This window comes from Podarcis muralis, chromosome 1 (assembly GCF_964188315.1).
Source record: "Podarcis muralis chromosome 1, rPodMur119.hap1.1, whole genome shotgun sequence".
Classification (NCBI taxonomy): domain Eukaryota; kingdom Metazoa; phylum Chordata; class Lepidosauria; order Squamata; family Lacertidae; genus Podarcis; species Podarcis muralis.
Window position 1 is genome coordinate 99,312,941 of NC_135655.1, and position 17,402 is coordinate 99,330,342.

Consider the following 17,402-nt stretch of genomic DNA (forward strand, 5'->3'; position numbering starts at 1 on the left):
GGGTCTGCCGTGTTTGGACTGCCCCAAATCCATTCTATTGGGGTCATCCATTGTTGAACCTTGCCTGGCGGCAAGCCAAACAAGCAAGGTCTTACTGGGCAACCAGGGTGCAGATACCTACTAGGCAGGTACCCCAACACCAAGCTTGGGGTGCTATGGTCAGTCTTCTCCTCAGGCCCCTTATGTGGGCTCCCCATACTATGTTGATCGTGCCCAATGCTATTTCCACCCTCAAAAAACAACCTTATTCCGTCTAACAAAGGAAGGCCATAATTTCACTGAGGGAATGGTGGAGAAAACCCAACCAAGTACCAATCAGGTTGAGGAAAAAAATCCTGGCTGTGTCAACCAGAGACCCAAAACTGCTCAGTGAAGGTTCTAACCTGAGGTTGGGTAGGCAGCTCTCCAGGCAGAATGGCCCTGAGCTCCAGGGGAAGCAGCCTTATGTTGGTTTTCCCCATCCCCTTGCAAGGGTTCATGGGACAGCTCTTTCTCATGAGCCCATCACACAGACAAGATACTGGGCAAACCTTGCTCAGTACTTTGCTGCATTCTTGGACTCCAGCACCACTGGGAAAAGGTGTATCGGCATGAAGCAAGACAAATGAACAAACCCACCCAAAAGTTTTAATGCTGTTGATGTGTTGTATTCCTTCCAGATTGTCATATATTCCAGATTGTTATATAAAATGTGTGTACGTATTAGAAATGTGTTAATACTGAGGTTCTGAAAAATGTCCATGGTCATTTCACCTTTAAAAAGAGAGCATATTGAGCTATAAAGCTTTAATAGTTCAGGACCCCAATATCTTCTGGAACTCCTCTCCCAATATGAATCCGTCCAGACTTAGATCTTCTGAGGCTCTTATCCAGGAACCCCCTCTGAGGAAGGCTTGTAGGGTGATGACAAGAGAGAGGGCCTTTTCAGTTGTGGCTTCCCATCTGTGGCATAATCTCTGCAGTGAGGTCCACCTGGCAACTATGCTGACATCTTTTTGGTGCCAGGTAAAGAGTTACTTTTTTTCCAAGGCTTCTGATGGCCTTAGTAAATGAAGAGTGTTGACTACTGGGACATTTGTTCTTCTAGGCATTTGTAATCACGTATAAAATTTTATATTCCTCAAACTGTTTTTGTTTTTAACTTAACATTTACTTTTATATGCAAAATATTGTAGAAGAATCTTATATTATTATTGATTGTTGCTATTTTCTTTCTGGCATTTTAGTTAGGTGTTCTGTGTTCTTTCTTGCTCTGTGACTTGTCCTAATTTTGAGATTGATATACATATGGCACATTTATTTCTAAAGAATAGCCTCAAATTATGAATACAACCATAAGACATTTAAAATTAGCGGGGGGAAATCCCAGAAAGGATCAAATTCTTCCCCAATGTAACTCCATTGAAGTCTCCTCAAAACATTTCTGTGAACTTGTCATCAAATGTATGCAAAGGATTTCATCACTTTGAGTTTGATTGAATTACACCAGGGATGAACTAAGTCCTACATCTCTGTATGAAACTGAATTGCCAAATCCATCCCAAGCCACCAAGTCAGTAAAGTCATTCAACTTAAAAATAAAAAGTCAAAGCTCTTATTTCACCATGCAAGCTCTAGACAGACTGCACTTCTTCCTGTTCCCAGAAGTACTGTCTCAGATGTTCATTCTCTGCTCTCATTTCTGCTTTAAAGAACTGTGGAAGAGACCAAGCTGCTTGATCAGTCATCCATTGATGTACACTTGCCATCACCTTCTTTCCTCATGCAAGTCCGGCAATTTGGTGTACAACTAACTAATTTTCAGGGTGGCTTGCAAATACGGCCTTTTGGTCCTGTGTTGGTGTTATTGCGTAGGACGTACGTTGGTGCCCCTGGCAGATAGCCATGAACAAGAGTGTGATGCAGCAGGTGAAAAATTTGCTGTGACATGAGAAAATGAGAGGTTGCACTTGTGATCTTTCCAAGGTGAGGACCCGCTAGAGTTGTTCAAAAAGAACAGCCGTCAGAGGAGACAATCCCCAATAAACCAAGTCTCTTGTTTCCTAATCTATGCAGAGAATGTGAATCAATAACTCTATATACTTTATTTATATACAGTGGTACCTCGGGTTACATATGCTTCAGGTTGCATACGCTTCAGGTTACAGACTCTGCTAACCCAGAAATATTACCTTGGGTTAATAACTTTGCTTCAGGATGAGAACAGAAATCATGCAGCAGCGGCGCAGCAGCAGCAGGAGGCCCCATTAGCTAAAGTGGTGCTTCAAGTTAAGAACAGTTTCAGGTTAAGAACGGACCTCCAGAACAAATTAAGTTCTTAACCCAAGGTACCACTGTATTGAGGCTTACAAATGCGACAAGATAAATAGTTCTTGAGCAAATGATTTTAGAAAAAAAAGACACTAACTTTACAGTTTGAGTAGTTAGCCATACGAACAAATAAGAAATAAACAGAGATAAATACATCCAGTTGTACCTATTTGTAATATGCAGTAGATTTGAGGAAGTCTTTCGGAAAAACAGAGTACTGCAGCGGGTTTCTCGGCTTGTCGAAGGCAAAGCCGAATCTGTACTTGAGGCAACTCAAGTCAGAGTGGGGGCCCACCGTCCCAAGTGCCTTGTGGCACCTCCGTGATTTGGACACCATGGAGTGCTGCAGAAAAATGTGAGCAAAAGGGAAACAAATATTTCTAAGGTTACAATAAAAAGAGAATGCCATCTTAGCCATCATCGTAGCTAAGATGAGGAATCATGATGAGAAATAGGTGAGGGAAGAGTGGGAATACTTTGGAGAATATTTAAAGAGGTACAAAAACCAGATAAATTTCCAAGTAGGGATAGATATGTGAGCAGCAGTAAATAACACTTCGGATATGGTATAGAATCAAAATGGGTGGTATAGATTGATATGCAGCATAACTGGGACCAAGGTGTAGAAAACCATGGAGGGGTAGACAGGCAAGTCTGGATAAATGAGACGAATGAAGCGAATTGAAAGATGTACGTATTAAATTTTGGAAAATGCACAAATAAAGAAGTTTAAAAAGAGAGAGAGAAAATTCCAGTTGAAGGGGTGATGCAACAAACACCGGGGTGGAGAGATGGTACGTTTGGACAAGGTACGTTGACAGAAACATAATAACCCCTTTCCCACCTCCGCCCCTAATTCTGCTCTGGCAGAATTGGGGGAACACCTAGGTTTAGCAGGTGCATGGGTGAGAGTCCCATTGCACAAGCGGAGCTCGTTCTGCAAGCACACACCCCACGTAGTGCTACATAGTGCTAAACCTCTTGTTTTTTTACCTTCATTTTCTTGCCAAAAATCTATTAATGCTTCAAATTTATATCTGTTCTGATAAATTAGCAAAAGAATCACCAAACAACACGCAGAAGCTACAGCCCCATATTACTGTTTCATACACTAGCAATGCTAGCTTAGTTTTGGCCAAACTTCTGGTTCTGAGCTAGGCCTATGGAAAAGGCATGAAGAACCTGCTAATGCTGGTAGGTTTTTCCATTGTAGCTGTAGCTCAGAAGCTTGATATGCACATGGCATCAAAAGAAGAGCACATGGCTTTTTACCTCTTGTGCAAAACTGAGAGCCTCTGCAAAGGTGGGTTTATGGTGGTTACTGGCAATAATGAGATGCACGTATTATTATTAATACTGCTTTTTCATTTTTAAAATAATTTTATTTGATCTGGCGATTTCCCCCCATTGTACTTAAGAAGGGAAACTTCTGATTTTTAAAATATTTTTATATTTATTTTGTATATAACTTTTTTTCCGGCATAATTTTGTTGCTTCTGTTAATATTATTCAGCAATAAGCATTAGCCAACCCTGCATGAAAAAAATCCATTTAAAATGCCCCAAATTGAACAGACTATCAATCCTTGCATGAGCAAAGTACTTGATTGTTCATTTCTACACTGCCATTTGGCCACGTGTGATTCTTTCATTGAAACCCCTGCTCTGTGAAGTGCAAAACAGACATAAATTTAGACCGTCTTTATTTCATTGCAACTGGAATCTTGAACCACAAAACATTGCAGGAAAGCTTGAGAATGTCAAGCGTACTGTAAGTTTTTTTTGTGTTGTTTTTTTTAAGAGAAAGAGAGAATGAGCCTCAGACCTAAGCATTATCAGTATCCCCTATCTTTATGTTGTGAACATAATCAGTATGATCAGAAAATGAATAAAAGGCAACCGGGGAATGATGAGGGGAGGAGAAAAAGGACAAAAATCTTACAATTGTTCATCTTTATTGTTAAACATTTTAGAAAGTGTCTTGTGGTATTATTTTTTATATATATAAAAAAGCACATTGGATCACTCCCCCACACTTTTTTACTTGATCTTTTATTACCAGTTCTTAAGGCTTTTGTCAGCAATCACAACAGAAGCACTGCCGTACTGTATACATTTTATCCGTGAGAGAGTGTGTGTGTGTGTGTGTGTGTGTGTGTGTGTGTGTGTGTGTGTGTGTTTGTACGGAAGGTCATTGATATTGCACTTCTTCTTTCAGGTGACAAGATTATCTTTTATCAATGATTTATTTTTCCTATTAAAAGCTGAAAAGATCTTGATCATAAGAGGCCTGTATTATAACATCTTTCAATATGGTACACAGTTCCCAGCTCAAAACTTTGTCAGTTACATTGATTCATGTAACACAAAGTCATGAGGGCTCTTGGAGACAGTAATACCCATTTTTTTACCTCTCCCTCTCTCTCTCTTTGAAAGATATTGCAAAACAAAATGAACATTAATGCTAGTGTGATGTCACTGTTTCCTCAACAGTGGGATTTAAGTACATTAGAGTAAAGATTCCATACGACTGGCAACATTATTATCAGGGAACCTTTTGGCTATCCACTATTATACATGGGAAACTGGAAGAGTTTGGAGGGGAGCTGTAATTTCTGTAAGTGAACAGTGATACCCTTGTAAGTTGAGGAGAGTTGGAGTCTGGCAACATCCTGAAAGCCACAAGCTAGCCACCCCTATTTCACTGATTTCCGCCATTGTAATGATTTGTTGTGAACTTTCTGTAAGCCGTCATTATGATGACATCATCTCCTCGTACTTCAGTTTAGGTTTCCAATCCAGAGCCCAAGTTAACTTTACAGATTTCTAATGGATGTATGTATCCACTTACTCCAGATTCTAAATAATTCCTAGACCTATTAATTCTGGAACAACATACATACGAATTTCTAGGGAACTTTGGAAAGATTGCTTCACATACTACTTAGGGGTGCCTAAACATTTTCAACCCAGGGGCCATATTGACCACCCTCTGTCCCTCCAAGGGCACATGCCATTGGTGGGATTCTCAGTGTGTAAGTACGTGCACACAAGCTACACATGCAGACAACACATATACTCAACACATGTACACATTTACCACAAATACAGCACACACACTCACTAGATATGGAGAAGTGAGGTTACAGGGAACAAGGCAGAGGGCCTTACCGGTAGTGGCGTCTGCCCTGTGGAACACCCTCCCGTCAGATGTCAAGGACATAAACAACTGTATGACATCTGAAGGCAGCCCTGTTTAGGGAAGTTTTTAACGACTGGTGTTTTAATGTATTTTTAACCTTCTGTTGGAATCTGGGTAGAAATAATAATAATAATAATAATAATAATAATAATAATAATAATTTATTATTATATTCAACTGGTTTATTGTTATTATATTATTATTATTCAACTGCACTAAATTTACAGGGGGTGGGGAAATATAAAGTATTATGGATTTGTCATACCCAGTTGGAGCACTTGAAATTTGTCCTAATATGTGTATAGTTATCACAAACCATAGAAATATCAATATCACTGTTTACTGCATTGTTCAATAAGTGTCAATTCATGCATAAAATGAGGTAGATCTTAATTGTCTCATATCAAGCTCTTTGTTTACAAAATGTTTGGCATTTGCAGAGTAGCTTGACCTTTGAATGTCCTTATTTGCATGTTAACTGTAAAATACAACACACCACCGATAGGTCAATTACTGCGTTTTTAGTATCTATATGCACCTTTTGAGGGAAAATTAATATTTCCTACCTGCATCACACGCAAAGTCTCTGCTACCTGAAAAAGAAAAATATTGTTATTAGAATTGGGAGACTGTAACACAGCCTTAAAGTATGGCAGATTTTTATAAAGTAAACAGTCATCTGGCATTAATAGGAGTTGATTTTATTTGCCACAATAATAAGTGATAAAATAAAACGGCTCTTGAGTGAGTCCTACATCTAATTCAACATTCAAACACAAGTTCCAACATTAAAAAATTACATGTGAACTACAAATATGTTGGCCAGTTGAGAATATTTATTAACTAAATAATTTAATAATAAAGAAAATGACTACTTGATTAATTGTTACAAAGTAAAAATTACAATAAAACTGTCTTGATCCATGCTTTGCAGAAGTACCATTACTGTCTGTGCAGTTGTTTAACAAGGATTTAATTGGAAAGATAAGTGAATGCACATTTAAAAGTATTGTTAATTTGCTTTATAATCACCCCATCCTTCACAGTATTGACAGCACCAGGCACAAACCCCTCTCTCTTTTACAAGTATTATTTTCCATATGTGCACAATAAATTCTAGCTCTGTAATTGGAAATTTTATGGATTCTAGCATACCTTCAGCGTTGGATTTATAAGCGTTGCATCCCCTTTCTAAAGGTAATGCACTAGTGGCATTATTAGTCACTATTAGTAGTCGCAAAGAGCTGTGATCCTGTGCCCAATTATGAACATTTAAGGACCACTGATTGCACTGGGGCCTTCGCTTGCATATAAATATGAAGAGGATTCATCCATGTTGTACCGTCTGAAGCTACCCCATATGTATTGGCACACATTATGTCATCCCCTTGTGGTATAACACTGTGGTAAATAGTAGTCTCATTTATCCTAAGATCTGATTAGCTGGCTGTTTTTGCATATCCCCCAGGCCAATGAGATAAATGATGCTTTACCTCATTCTTATTTCTTGTATCAGCAAGCCGTAGAAAGGAAAAGACAAGATCAGTGAAAATGTTTTACAAGCAAGTGCCCATGTTCCTTTTTTTCAGGATTCTGAAAAATCCAATATGAAACCTACGCAGGTTTTTCTGAAAACCTGCCAGAGTTGAATCTGATTGGCAGCTCCCATTATCAGTCTAAAGGAGAAGAGCTTGAATCAGCACTGCTACCTTTTTAACTCCAACTAAGGACTGAAGTTACCTTTGAAACTGACTCATCGGGTCAGTGAAAATGGGTTGGGTGTTATAACCAGGATTTGTTTTTTTAAAAAGAGAGAAAAGGAGAAGGAGAAGCAGCAGCGACTTTTCAAAACTGTATTTTTTTAAAAAGAAAAAGAAGAAGAAGGGATACAGACCCACTGAAAAGCACCCAGCAGTTTTCACTGACCCAACATATCCATTTCAAAGGCAGCCAGTCGCTTCAGTCCTCTTGTCAGTTAACAAAGGCTCTCTGTGGGCAGAGGCAAAGAAGCTTCACTGCAAAGGCTCCCAACTTCCAGAGAAGCAGCTTGGTACAGTCTTAATGGGCCAAGGGCGTGATGGAGTTTGCAGCGCTTTTAGCGCATAGCAAGATTGACAGAAAATAATACATTTTAAAGGGCTAGGGAAATCCTCTCTGATAGTTTACATTTGTTTTTCCTTCTCTCTTCCCCAGCCAGCCGCCAATATCCTTTGGGAACCAATATGAAGATTAGTATAGCCAATGAGTTGTCTGTATCATGAGACGTTGAGCAAATTTCCCTGGTTAAGCACCCAGGCTACTTCATGCATATTTTAAAAGAAATTTTATGAAATCATTGATTATGGTGATTGGGTACACACACACACACACACACACACACACACACACACACACTTTTCCGTCTTCTTCAGTTTCCTTTTAAGAAACTGGCAAAACTTCACTGGACTAGATCATTATATAAAATGTTGTTAAGGAATACGGAAGGGTAGGTGATTCATAATGATTTAGGCATTTAGTATGTCCCTGTCCTAGATTGCTAGCACTGCATGGGTGAAGGAGGAGATGCCATGAAAAAGCAAATTACAGTGGTACCTCAGGTTACATACGCTTCAGATTACATACGCTTCAGGTTACAGACTCTGCTAACCCAGAAATAGTGCTTCAGGTTAAGAACTTCGCTTCAGGATGAGAACAGAAATCGGGCTCCGGCGGCAGCAGGAGGCCCCATTAGCTAAAGTGGTGCTTCAGGTTAAGAACAGTTTCAGGTTAAGTACGGACCTCTGGAACGAATTAAGTGCTTAACCCGAGGTACCACTGTATGTAAAATTGCTGTTAATGGTCACTATCCTCAAACTGGCCAGGTCTTAGGGGAAAGCAACTGTGGGTACTACAAGTGGTGTGGATAGCTGGAATTCGTGGCTGCCTGGGATAGGAGAAAGAGGCATCATAGAATTGTAGAGTTGAAAGGGGGACCCCAAGGTCATCTAGATGAATTTTAACAGGGAGAAATGTAAAGTATTGCACTTGGGCAAAAAAAATGAGAGGCACAAATACAAGATGGGGGACACCTGGCTTGAGAGCAGTACATGTGAAAAGGATCTAGGAGTCTTGGTTGACCACAAACTTGACATGAGCCAACAATGTGACGCGGCAGCTAAAAAAGCCAATGCAATTCTGGGCCTCATCAATAGGAGTATAGCATCTAGATCAAGGGAAGTAATAGTGCCACTGTATTCTGCTCTGGTCAGACCTCACCTGGAGTACTGTGTCCAGTTCTGGGCACCACAGTTCAAGAAGGACACTGACAAACTCGAACGTGTCCAGAGGAGGGCAACCAAAATGGTCAAAGGCCTGGAAACGATGCCTTATGAGGAACGGCTAAGGGAGCTGGGCATGTTTAGCCTGGAGAAGAGGAGGTTACGGGGTGATATGATAGCCATGTACAAATATATAAAAGGATGTCACATAGAGGAGGGAGAAAGGCTGTTTTCTGCTGCTCCAGAGAAGCGGACACGGAGCAATGGATCCAAACTACAAGAAAGAAGATTCCACCTAAACATTAGGAAGAACTTCCTGACAGTAAGAGCTGTTCGACAGTGGAATTTGCTGCCAAGGAGTGTGGTGGAGTCTCCTTCTTTGGAGGTCTTTAAGCAGAGGCTTGACAACCATATGTCAGGAGTGCTCTGATGGTGTTTCCTGCTTAGCAGGGGGTTGGACTCGATGGCCCTTGTGGTCTCTTCCAACTCTATGATTCTATGATTCTATGATTCTATAGTCCAATCCCCTGCCCTGCAATACAAGAATCTCAGCTAAAGCATCCATGACAGATGGCCATCCAACCTCTGCTTAAAAACCTCCAAGGAAGGAGACTGTTTGGCACTGGGGCTGAGCTGAAAACATTCACATTATTTAAAAAAATAAAATAAAATCTCCTTTTCACTTGCTTTCCTTTTTTTGTTTTTGTTTAGTTTATTTGGCTCCTTCTGTCAAACATTTCAAACACATTATGAAAAGCATTATCACTTGGGGGTATTCAAGCTATTCCATCATAGGTGCATGTAGCAGGTGATGCCATCATGGATTGTGTCATTCTGCACATCCAATCAACTCCACAGGCATATTGCAAAAAATTTAGGTGTGCATCATTTAAACGTCCCCTTGGGAGTTCTCAATCTCTGCGTATTGTTACTTCTGAATGCAAAATACTACCACAGATGCAAGTAGCTTTTCTTTCTTTAAAAACTGTTCACATCAGTGTTTGGCGTGGGGTGTCCATGGTTTGTGAAATCTGGAGAAGCTGTCAAGTTGCTCCCTAGAAGTTCTCTTGAATAGTCGCAAACTTGCCACCATCTTGAATCACATGCATTGAATTAGATATGCAGGCATAGTGTGAGCCAGGGCCGTCTTTACCGGGGGATGCAAGGGGTGCGGGGCACCCGGGTGCCAAATTATGGTGGGCACTACTGCATACTGGTCCCCCTCGATCGGTGGCAGTGAAAAGCAATGGAGCAAAAGTCCCCGCCCCCCTCCTCCATCACTCTGTTTCTCCGTTGCATCAAATATTACCAACGAGTCATGAAACAAAAGCAGCTTTTTCCCACTGTGTCGTTACAGGTGAGCGATTTCCCCTCCCCCCTTAAAAAGGTCAACAACTTTGGTTTCCCCCTCCCAAAAAAGCTCAATAAAACTTAATTTGGGGGCTCTGGGTGGATCTTTGCACCCCTGCGGCACATATGCTAAAGACGGCCCTGGTGTGGGCACTATAGAAAGCCAGGGTGCATAAGGGAACATCTGTGTTCTGCTCCTGATAACCTGATATGGATGCAAGTAGTTTTATCTGTATGCGGGGGGGGGGGGGGGGGAGATGCTTATGCCAGTGGCAGTTGCTGGAGTGCATTGAGTATGGAAACCCAGGAAATGAATATTTGCTCCTAGAAGGCCTGTACTAACTTGGATTCCTCTGAATCTGACTGGGTGTGTAGATCCATCTGATATTGTTTATTGAAGTCACCACAGAGGATTGCATGAAATTGCCATGAAAGTATCCTGTTTCTTTTGTGTCTTAGGTACTATTTGCTGAACAACACTATCTCTTTACAAATAAATATTTTAAGAAAATAATACAACAGTGAAAGTATTTATAAGCCCTACTATTGATTTGAATCTGGACTACACTCTTGTCTGGTTTTTCCATGTGGTAAAAAATGCCCAGATACTGTGAGGGTTACATATAGACTACAATGCCTACTAGACTGCCATTACCCTATATGTAAGATTTGTGGACACCTATACCACGCGACGGTCACCTCCAGACTGGATTATTGTAACTCGCTCTACGTGGGGCTGCCCTTGAGACTGACCCAGAAACTCCAGCGGGTGCAGAATGCCGCGGCGAGACTCCTTATGGGGTCTTCGCTGCGAGATCATATCCATCCGGTATTATACCAGCTGCACTGGCTCCCGGTGGAGTACAGGATCAGGTTTAAGGTGCTGGTTTTAACCTTTAAAGCCCTATACGGCCTAGGACCCTTGTACCTACGGGACCGCCTCTCCTGGTATGTCCCACAGAGAAATCTACGGTCTGCAAATAAAAACATCCTAAAGATCCCAGGCCACAAAGAGGTTAGGCTGGCCTCAACTAGAGCCAGGGCCTTCTCGGTCGCGGCTCCAATCTGGTGGAACACTCTGTCACAAGAGACTAGGGTCCTGCAGGACCTGACATCCTTCCGCAGGGCCTGCAAGACAGAGCTGTTCCACCAGGCCTTTGGTCAGGGCGCAGCCTGACCCCCTCCTCTGGCAATCGGCAATATGCACAGAATTTGGCTTCATGGTTGCCATTAATTTGATTTTAATTTAATTTGATTTAATTAATTTTATAATGAATGTTTTAGAATGTCGGATTATTTTTATTGTTGTTAGCCGCCCTGAGCCCAGCTTCGGCTGGGGAGGGCGGGATATAAATAAAATTTATTATTATTATTATTATTATTATTATTATTATTATTATTACCAAAATGGATGTGCACTACTCATTTAGATTGTTTTCTAAACCTGCTTTTTCAAATTCCAACAGCTTCAATTAAAATAATTATAATAATAAGTGGTAAAATAAAATAAAAAAATTACCAAGTAGTGCTTAACTAATAGAAATCCTAAAATAGTTACTTCTACTAACATAAGCAGAATATCAGTGTGAGTGGCCAGAGTTCCTCTGGGGCAGTGAAGATGTAGGCAAAGCTATTTCAGCAATCATTATTTTCCTGCTGCTGCTGCTGTTTGTTGTTTGTTGTTACTTATTGTCAGATTTATAGATTGCTCTTCATCATATGATCTCGTAGTTTCCTGAAATGTTAATGAAACAGCAAGACAATGCAAAACAACCCTAAAAGACAGAGTAGCTTAAACAAAAGCCACATTTCACATCCTGCCTCAGCTGACAGTGAGATACATTTGCTGGTAGGATGGCAAGGAGGTCCACATCTGCCAATCTCATGGCCAGGGTATGGGGAAAACCACCAGCTTAAACATGTAGGCAGCCAGTGTGGATCCTACAAGATAAGTGTTATGTGACATCTTAAAGAACTAACAATCAGAACTCTAGTAGCTGCATTTTGCAGTTGCTTAAGTTTTCAGACTATCTTCAATCTAGTTCGAGGTTACTAGAGTGTATTGCACCTTGGCCAAGGTATCTCAGTTCAGAGATAGCCTGAGCTAGAAATAAGCACTCCTCACCCCCATTTGGGCCACCAGTGAAAATGCTAGGTCCAGGAGAACCCTCTTTCTCCTTCAGAAAGAGGCACCTCCATCTAGAACAGGATGATCACCCAATTCCCAGACTCAAGAACCACCCACCGACAGTGCCATAATCTTGTCAGAATTCATTTTCTGTTCCATGTTGTTTGCCAGGTGAGGGGGTGGAGTGGCAAAAGGGTTAGTGTCCAAACACTGGTATCTGGTCATTTTCATTGTAGGTAAAAAAATAGTACTTGGTGCCAGTCTCAGGAAATACCTAGAAGATCCGTAAAGAGGGGGATATTTCTCTCTTTGCCAGACAGTTTGTTCAGTGAAACAAATCAGTGTCTGCACATTGACTGGCTTTGGGGGTTGTTGTTTAGGAGAAAAGAAGTAGAGGAGAAGTAAGGTTTTTCACAGATGAAGCCCTGAGCACTTCCATTGTGGCTCAACTTCGCTTAATTGTCTCTCATCAAGTCCATTACAGTGGTACCTCGGGATGCGAACTGGATTCGTTCCGGAGCCCCGTTCACATCCTGAACAGAACGTAACACGCGACTGTGCGTGCACGGGTCGCGTTTCGCTGCTTCCGCGCATGTGCGTGATGTCATTTTGACAGTCTGCGCATGCACGAGCGGCAAAACCCGGAAGTAGCACACTCCGTTACTTCTGGGTCGCCGTGGAGCACAACCCGAAAATACTTATCCTGAAGCATATTTATCCCGAGGTACTGACAACTGTTCAACATTGTTCTTAGTGTCAATACATTTCAGAGTATCTTATTTTCAAAAAATGTGTTTAGACATAGGTTCAAATCAAATTACATGTTGTCATTGCATTGTGAGTGGTATTTTCACATGCTTGAATTATGTGAAGCAGGTGATATATAATGTGCTGCTGCCCTGGAACATCTCTTGCGCTTCGAGGCCCCCAAGCCCTTCCCCTGAAAATAACTTCACATTGACACATAATTTTAGTTTAAGTTATTGGGCAAAATGTAGGCCACAACTTTATTGATTACAGCAAAGTAAGCGGTGTTGGCTTAGGCATTGGCAACAGACTATAACTGTCAGCTGCCTCTCTGGTTGGAAGTCTGAAAGGGTAAACACCAAACGAGGGAGCAACATCGATGAAGACCAATGAAGCTCACCCCGGGGTTCCTGTGGTCCTGACATGGCCCTAGCCCCTCAAGTGGACGAGATCCAGGACCCCCAGATTCCTTTACCCTTATTCATGGAGGGGCAGGTGATGGCCGCATCTCCCCTCCCACACACTTCAATAAGCCAATGCCTAACCGCCAAACCTTACAAAGTTGTGACGATTCCTAAAGGGGTAGGCGAAAACCAAGTGGCTACACCCAATCTGCCAAATGAAAAAATTCCTACCCAGCCCCTGCTCCAAAGCAGGCGACCCAATCCAAAGCAAGGCCAAAGCAGCAGCACCTAAAATTAGGGAGGGAGGCGGGTGTTTGGCAACACAATGCAAGTTCCCCCAGTTACGCCGTGCTGCCACTTTTATAGGCCCCAGGAATCACGCCAACCACCCTGATTGGCCCAAACAGCCTGGCACGACCCTGGGGCCCAATGGTTAAGGCTTGGGCCACGCCCGGCAACAACTCTCCCAGCGGGGGTGCCTTAGGGGCCCGCACGCAACCAGGACCCTCATTAAGGAGGATCCCATTTTTTTACCCACATCTGCCACATGCTAGGACTTTGCATGAGCTTGCTGAGCAACTACTCTGCCTCCCAAGTCACAGCATCACTGCCACATCCTTGGACGTTTTGTTGCACATGACATTGCACTTGCGCTATGGCCCCAGCACAACAGACAATTCAATCAGGCTATAATTCACTTTGGGAGTGGCTGTTTCGTGAGATCAAATTAGAGTTGCTTGCTTGCTGCATCAGATCTATACAAGTGTTTGGAGAGAAGTGAAGTAGCAATGCAAGAGGTCAGCAAATCCAGTTTTATAATTGGTGAATGCAAACAATACAAAATAAAACAGGACTTACCAGTCAGCCTTAAAATGCACTAAATCTTGAAATGATCCATTTTAGGAACAAGTAGCTGCTCCTATGACTGAGTTAATAGTTGTGGGAAAGTCTTGGATTCGAGTTTAATGTGCACGAGGGGATTTTACATAGAAATTTCAGACTCCAAAGAATATTGAATTTTATTTCCGTCTTCTCCACAAAACTAGAGAAAAGTAAACTGTTCAGAGAGCAAGAGTCAAGTCTTTCTTCAACTCTCACTTCCTCTTCTCTATCACACCCATCCATACACATCTCATTACCCTCGAAAACCAGACATGCTGTACAATTTGAAGTATTGACCTGATACTGCGCAAATGTGGCTCAAATCTGTGTTCATCTTTTTTGGCACTTAGGGCCACATTGGAAGGTGACCAACTGCTCAAGATTGGCAGCTAATTTGCATATTTGTTAATGCCAATAAAATTTGCATTAATTTGCAATATGTTTACTTTTTGAATATTTTCATAACTTTGCCGAGTGCCCATTTCTAAACTGCAAACATACAGCTTGAACAAATGCTCAGTCTCTTTGTTGCTAAAGTTATCTAGTGGCATCAATTCACCTTATAATTCTGGTTTTACTACCAGCTAAAAACCATTCCTTGGGGGGGGGGAGGGGGACACCATTCTCTGGGAAGTTATACTGCTCAAATCCCACTGAAATGAATGGAAGCTGCATAAACACGCTGCTTTTCCATGGGAACTGATCCCTCTAACCTACTAGTGTCTACATTAGAGGACAGTTGATTTCCAGTGTCTCTTTCCCAGCTGTATTACCAAAGATTCTTTCAACTGGTGATGTCAGTGTCTAAAGCTAGCGCCTTCTACATAGGACTGAACTCTGTGCTCGAGAGAATTCTGCAGAGCCACATAAATACCTAGTAACCTGAAGTACAATATTCTTTTATCTCTTTGTCATGATACTCAAAAATGCTAGAGAAACAGAGAAATCTAGATACACAAAAGTATTAGTTACCAAAGGCTGAAAGGGATAAAGTTAGTCAGGGTTTTTATGTAACTGGTACTGATATAATGATGTGGATACCTAACAGGACTTCAATCAAGAAGATGATTGTAGGATACACTGAATGTTTATTTTTAAAGGGCTCATGTACATGGAAATAACCCATAACAAACTACCCCTAAACTCCTTAGATAAAGGATGAAATATAAATTGTGTGTGTATGTGTGTGTGTGAGAGAGAGAGAGAAAGACAGAGACAGACAGACAGAATGAATGAATGAATATGGCAGGAAGACTATTACACTGACGTGAGAATGTGCATCTACTGAAACTGCCCTTCTACATAGTTTATAAAAGCACAGAGAGGTTATCCAGTCAAGGAGTTGGTGAATATATACATATACAGTGGTACCTTGGTTTACAACCATAATCCGTTCCGGAGGTCCGGTTGTAAACCAAAACAGGTTGTAACCTAAGGCGTGCTTTCACCAATGGGTCCTCCCAAAAAAATTGCTTGTAATCCAAACAAATGGGTTGTAATCCAAAAAAAGGAACACACACTTCCAGCTTTGACATGGTTGTAATCCTAAACGGTTGTAATCCAAAGCGGTTGCAAACCAAGGTGCCACTGTACATCGTTGATCCTGAAACTTGCTGATACTGTAGTGCAACTTACACCAGTGGTTGTTAAAATATGCTGATCATGTCCTCCCGTTAGTGTACATCTCAGTTATTTTCACTCAAAAGTACCTGCTCACAGATTTACATAGTGCTCGTTCACCTTATTTGCATGACACACTTCTTTAAAGAGATCTTTGGATGAGTTCCCACATGCATCACTGCTTGGTACTGTTTTGTCAATATTGTTATTGGTTGGTTTTGCAGTTCATTCTGATATTTTTGTAATCCAGCCTGGGACCAGTTGGAGAAAGGTGGGCTATAAGTAGTAGTAGTAGTGGTGGTGGTGGTGGTGGTGGTAGAAGAAGAGAGCTATAGTAGTATTGTTGTAGGCTATATGTAGTAGGGGCTATAAGTAGGGTGGTTTGTAAATAGTAGCAGTTGTTGTTATAATACAAAGACTTGCAGTATAGTAATAAGAATTTTTGATGTAGAAATTTGGTGGGTGGTGTCTATTGCCATTGTTTCTGAATAGGCCTCTTCCTGACACTGCTCATTCTGTCTGTACACTGTCCCCATTCCAGTTTGTCTTACTCCTATTGAAACTTGGCTTCAGCTCAATAGGAATCTGGCCGCCAACCTTGCTCTCAAATTCCACAGAACCAGGAGAAGACATTTTTCCCCTGGGCTGCAGTGCTTCTTGGCAGCCGGAGCTTGAAACACAGAGGGGCTTCCAAACCTGTTGTCTTTGATTAGCCCTGTGTTGAAAAGCAAATGTGCTTCAGATGATTCCAAATTAAAGGCCTATGTGGTTTCACAAAGGTTCCCTAGATGTGTGGGAATATAATAAAGTGGAGCCATGTGTGGGATGGTGGTGGTGAGTGAAAGGATGAGGGAATTAATAAGGAGGAGATGTTATCAGGGACATAGCTGTGTAACAAGAGTAAGCGAGAGAACTGATGGTGGCAGAATGGAAGCGAATGCCATGTCCAGAGTCCTCATGGCTTTCTGCTAGAAATCTAACTGCTGATTGTCAGGATGCACATGGCATTCTCTACAGCATTCCAAATCAACAGTTCATTTTAAAAAGTTAACTAAGTGCAAGAAGTAGGTTGGGCCTGCCTTGCCAATGACGCAAACTAATTTTTTGTGCTAGAGATGGAAGCAGAGCAATAAGCAGAAACAAAAGCAGCAGGAACCTGAGTCATTTTGGTCAATCGCATCCTTATAAAGAATGTTTACAATATGGATCAGTTCACCATAAATAATACCTTTTTTATATCACTTTTATGTTGGGCCATTTACTTCACAGTGGCATTGTGGTTTCTATGCATTTGAAACTTTCACAATGTAAAAGGTTTTGGAGCCATTGCACTTCATGTTGTAGCTACTCACTGGAGTGGTGTCATGTTATAGGCAGCACACATGGCTGGTATTTCATCATAGCCACTTGATGTATGTCAATAATGAAAAGAGGGAAGAAAGTATCAAAACCTATAGTGAATAGTAACATGGGGTGGGGGGAGTTACACTGAAAACACATTAG

The 17,402-nt window shown here is 41.5% G+C and overlaps 1 protein-coding gene across 8 annotated transcripts in view; it reads left to right on the forward strand.

Moving 5' to 3' along the window:
* Positions 1 to 17,402, forward strand: part of ARHGAP15 (Rho GTPase activating protein 15) — a 380,707-nt gene that overhangs the window by 251,500 nt on the left and 111,805 nt on the right. The gene's annotated exons all lie outside the window — the stretch shown is intronic.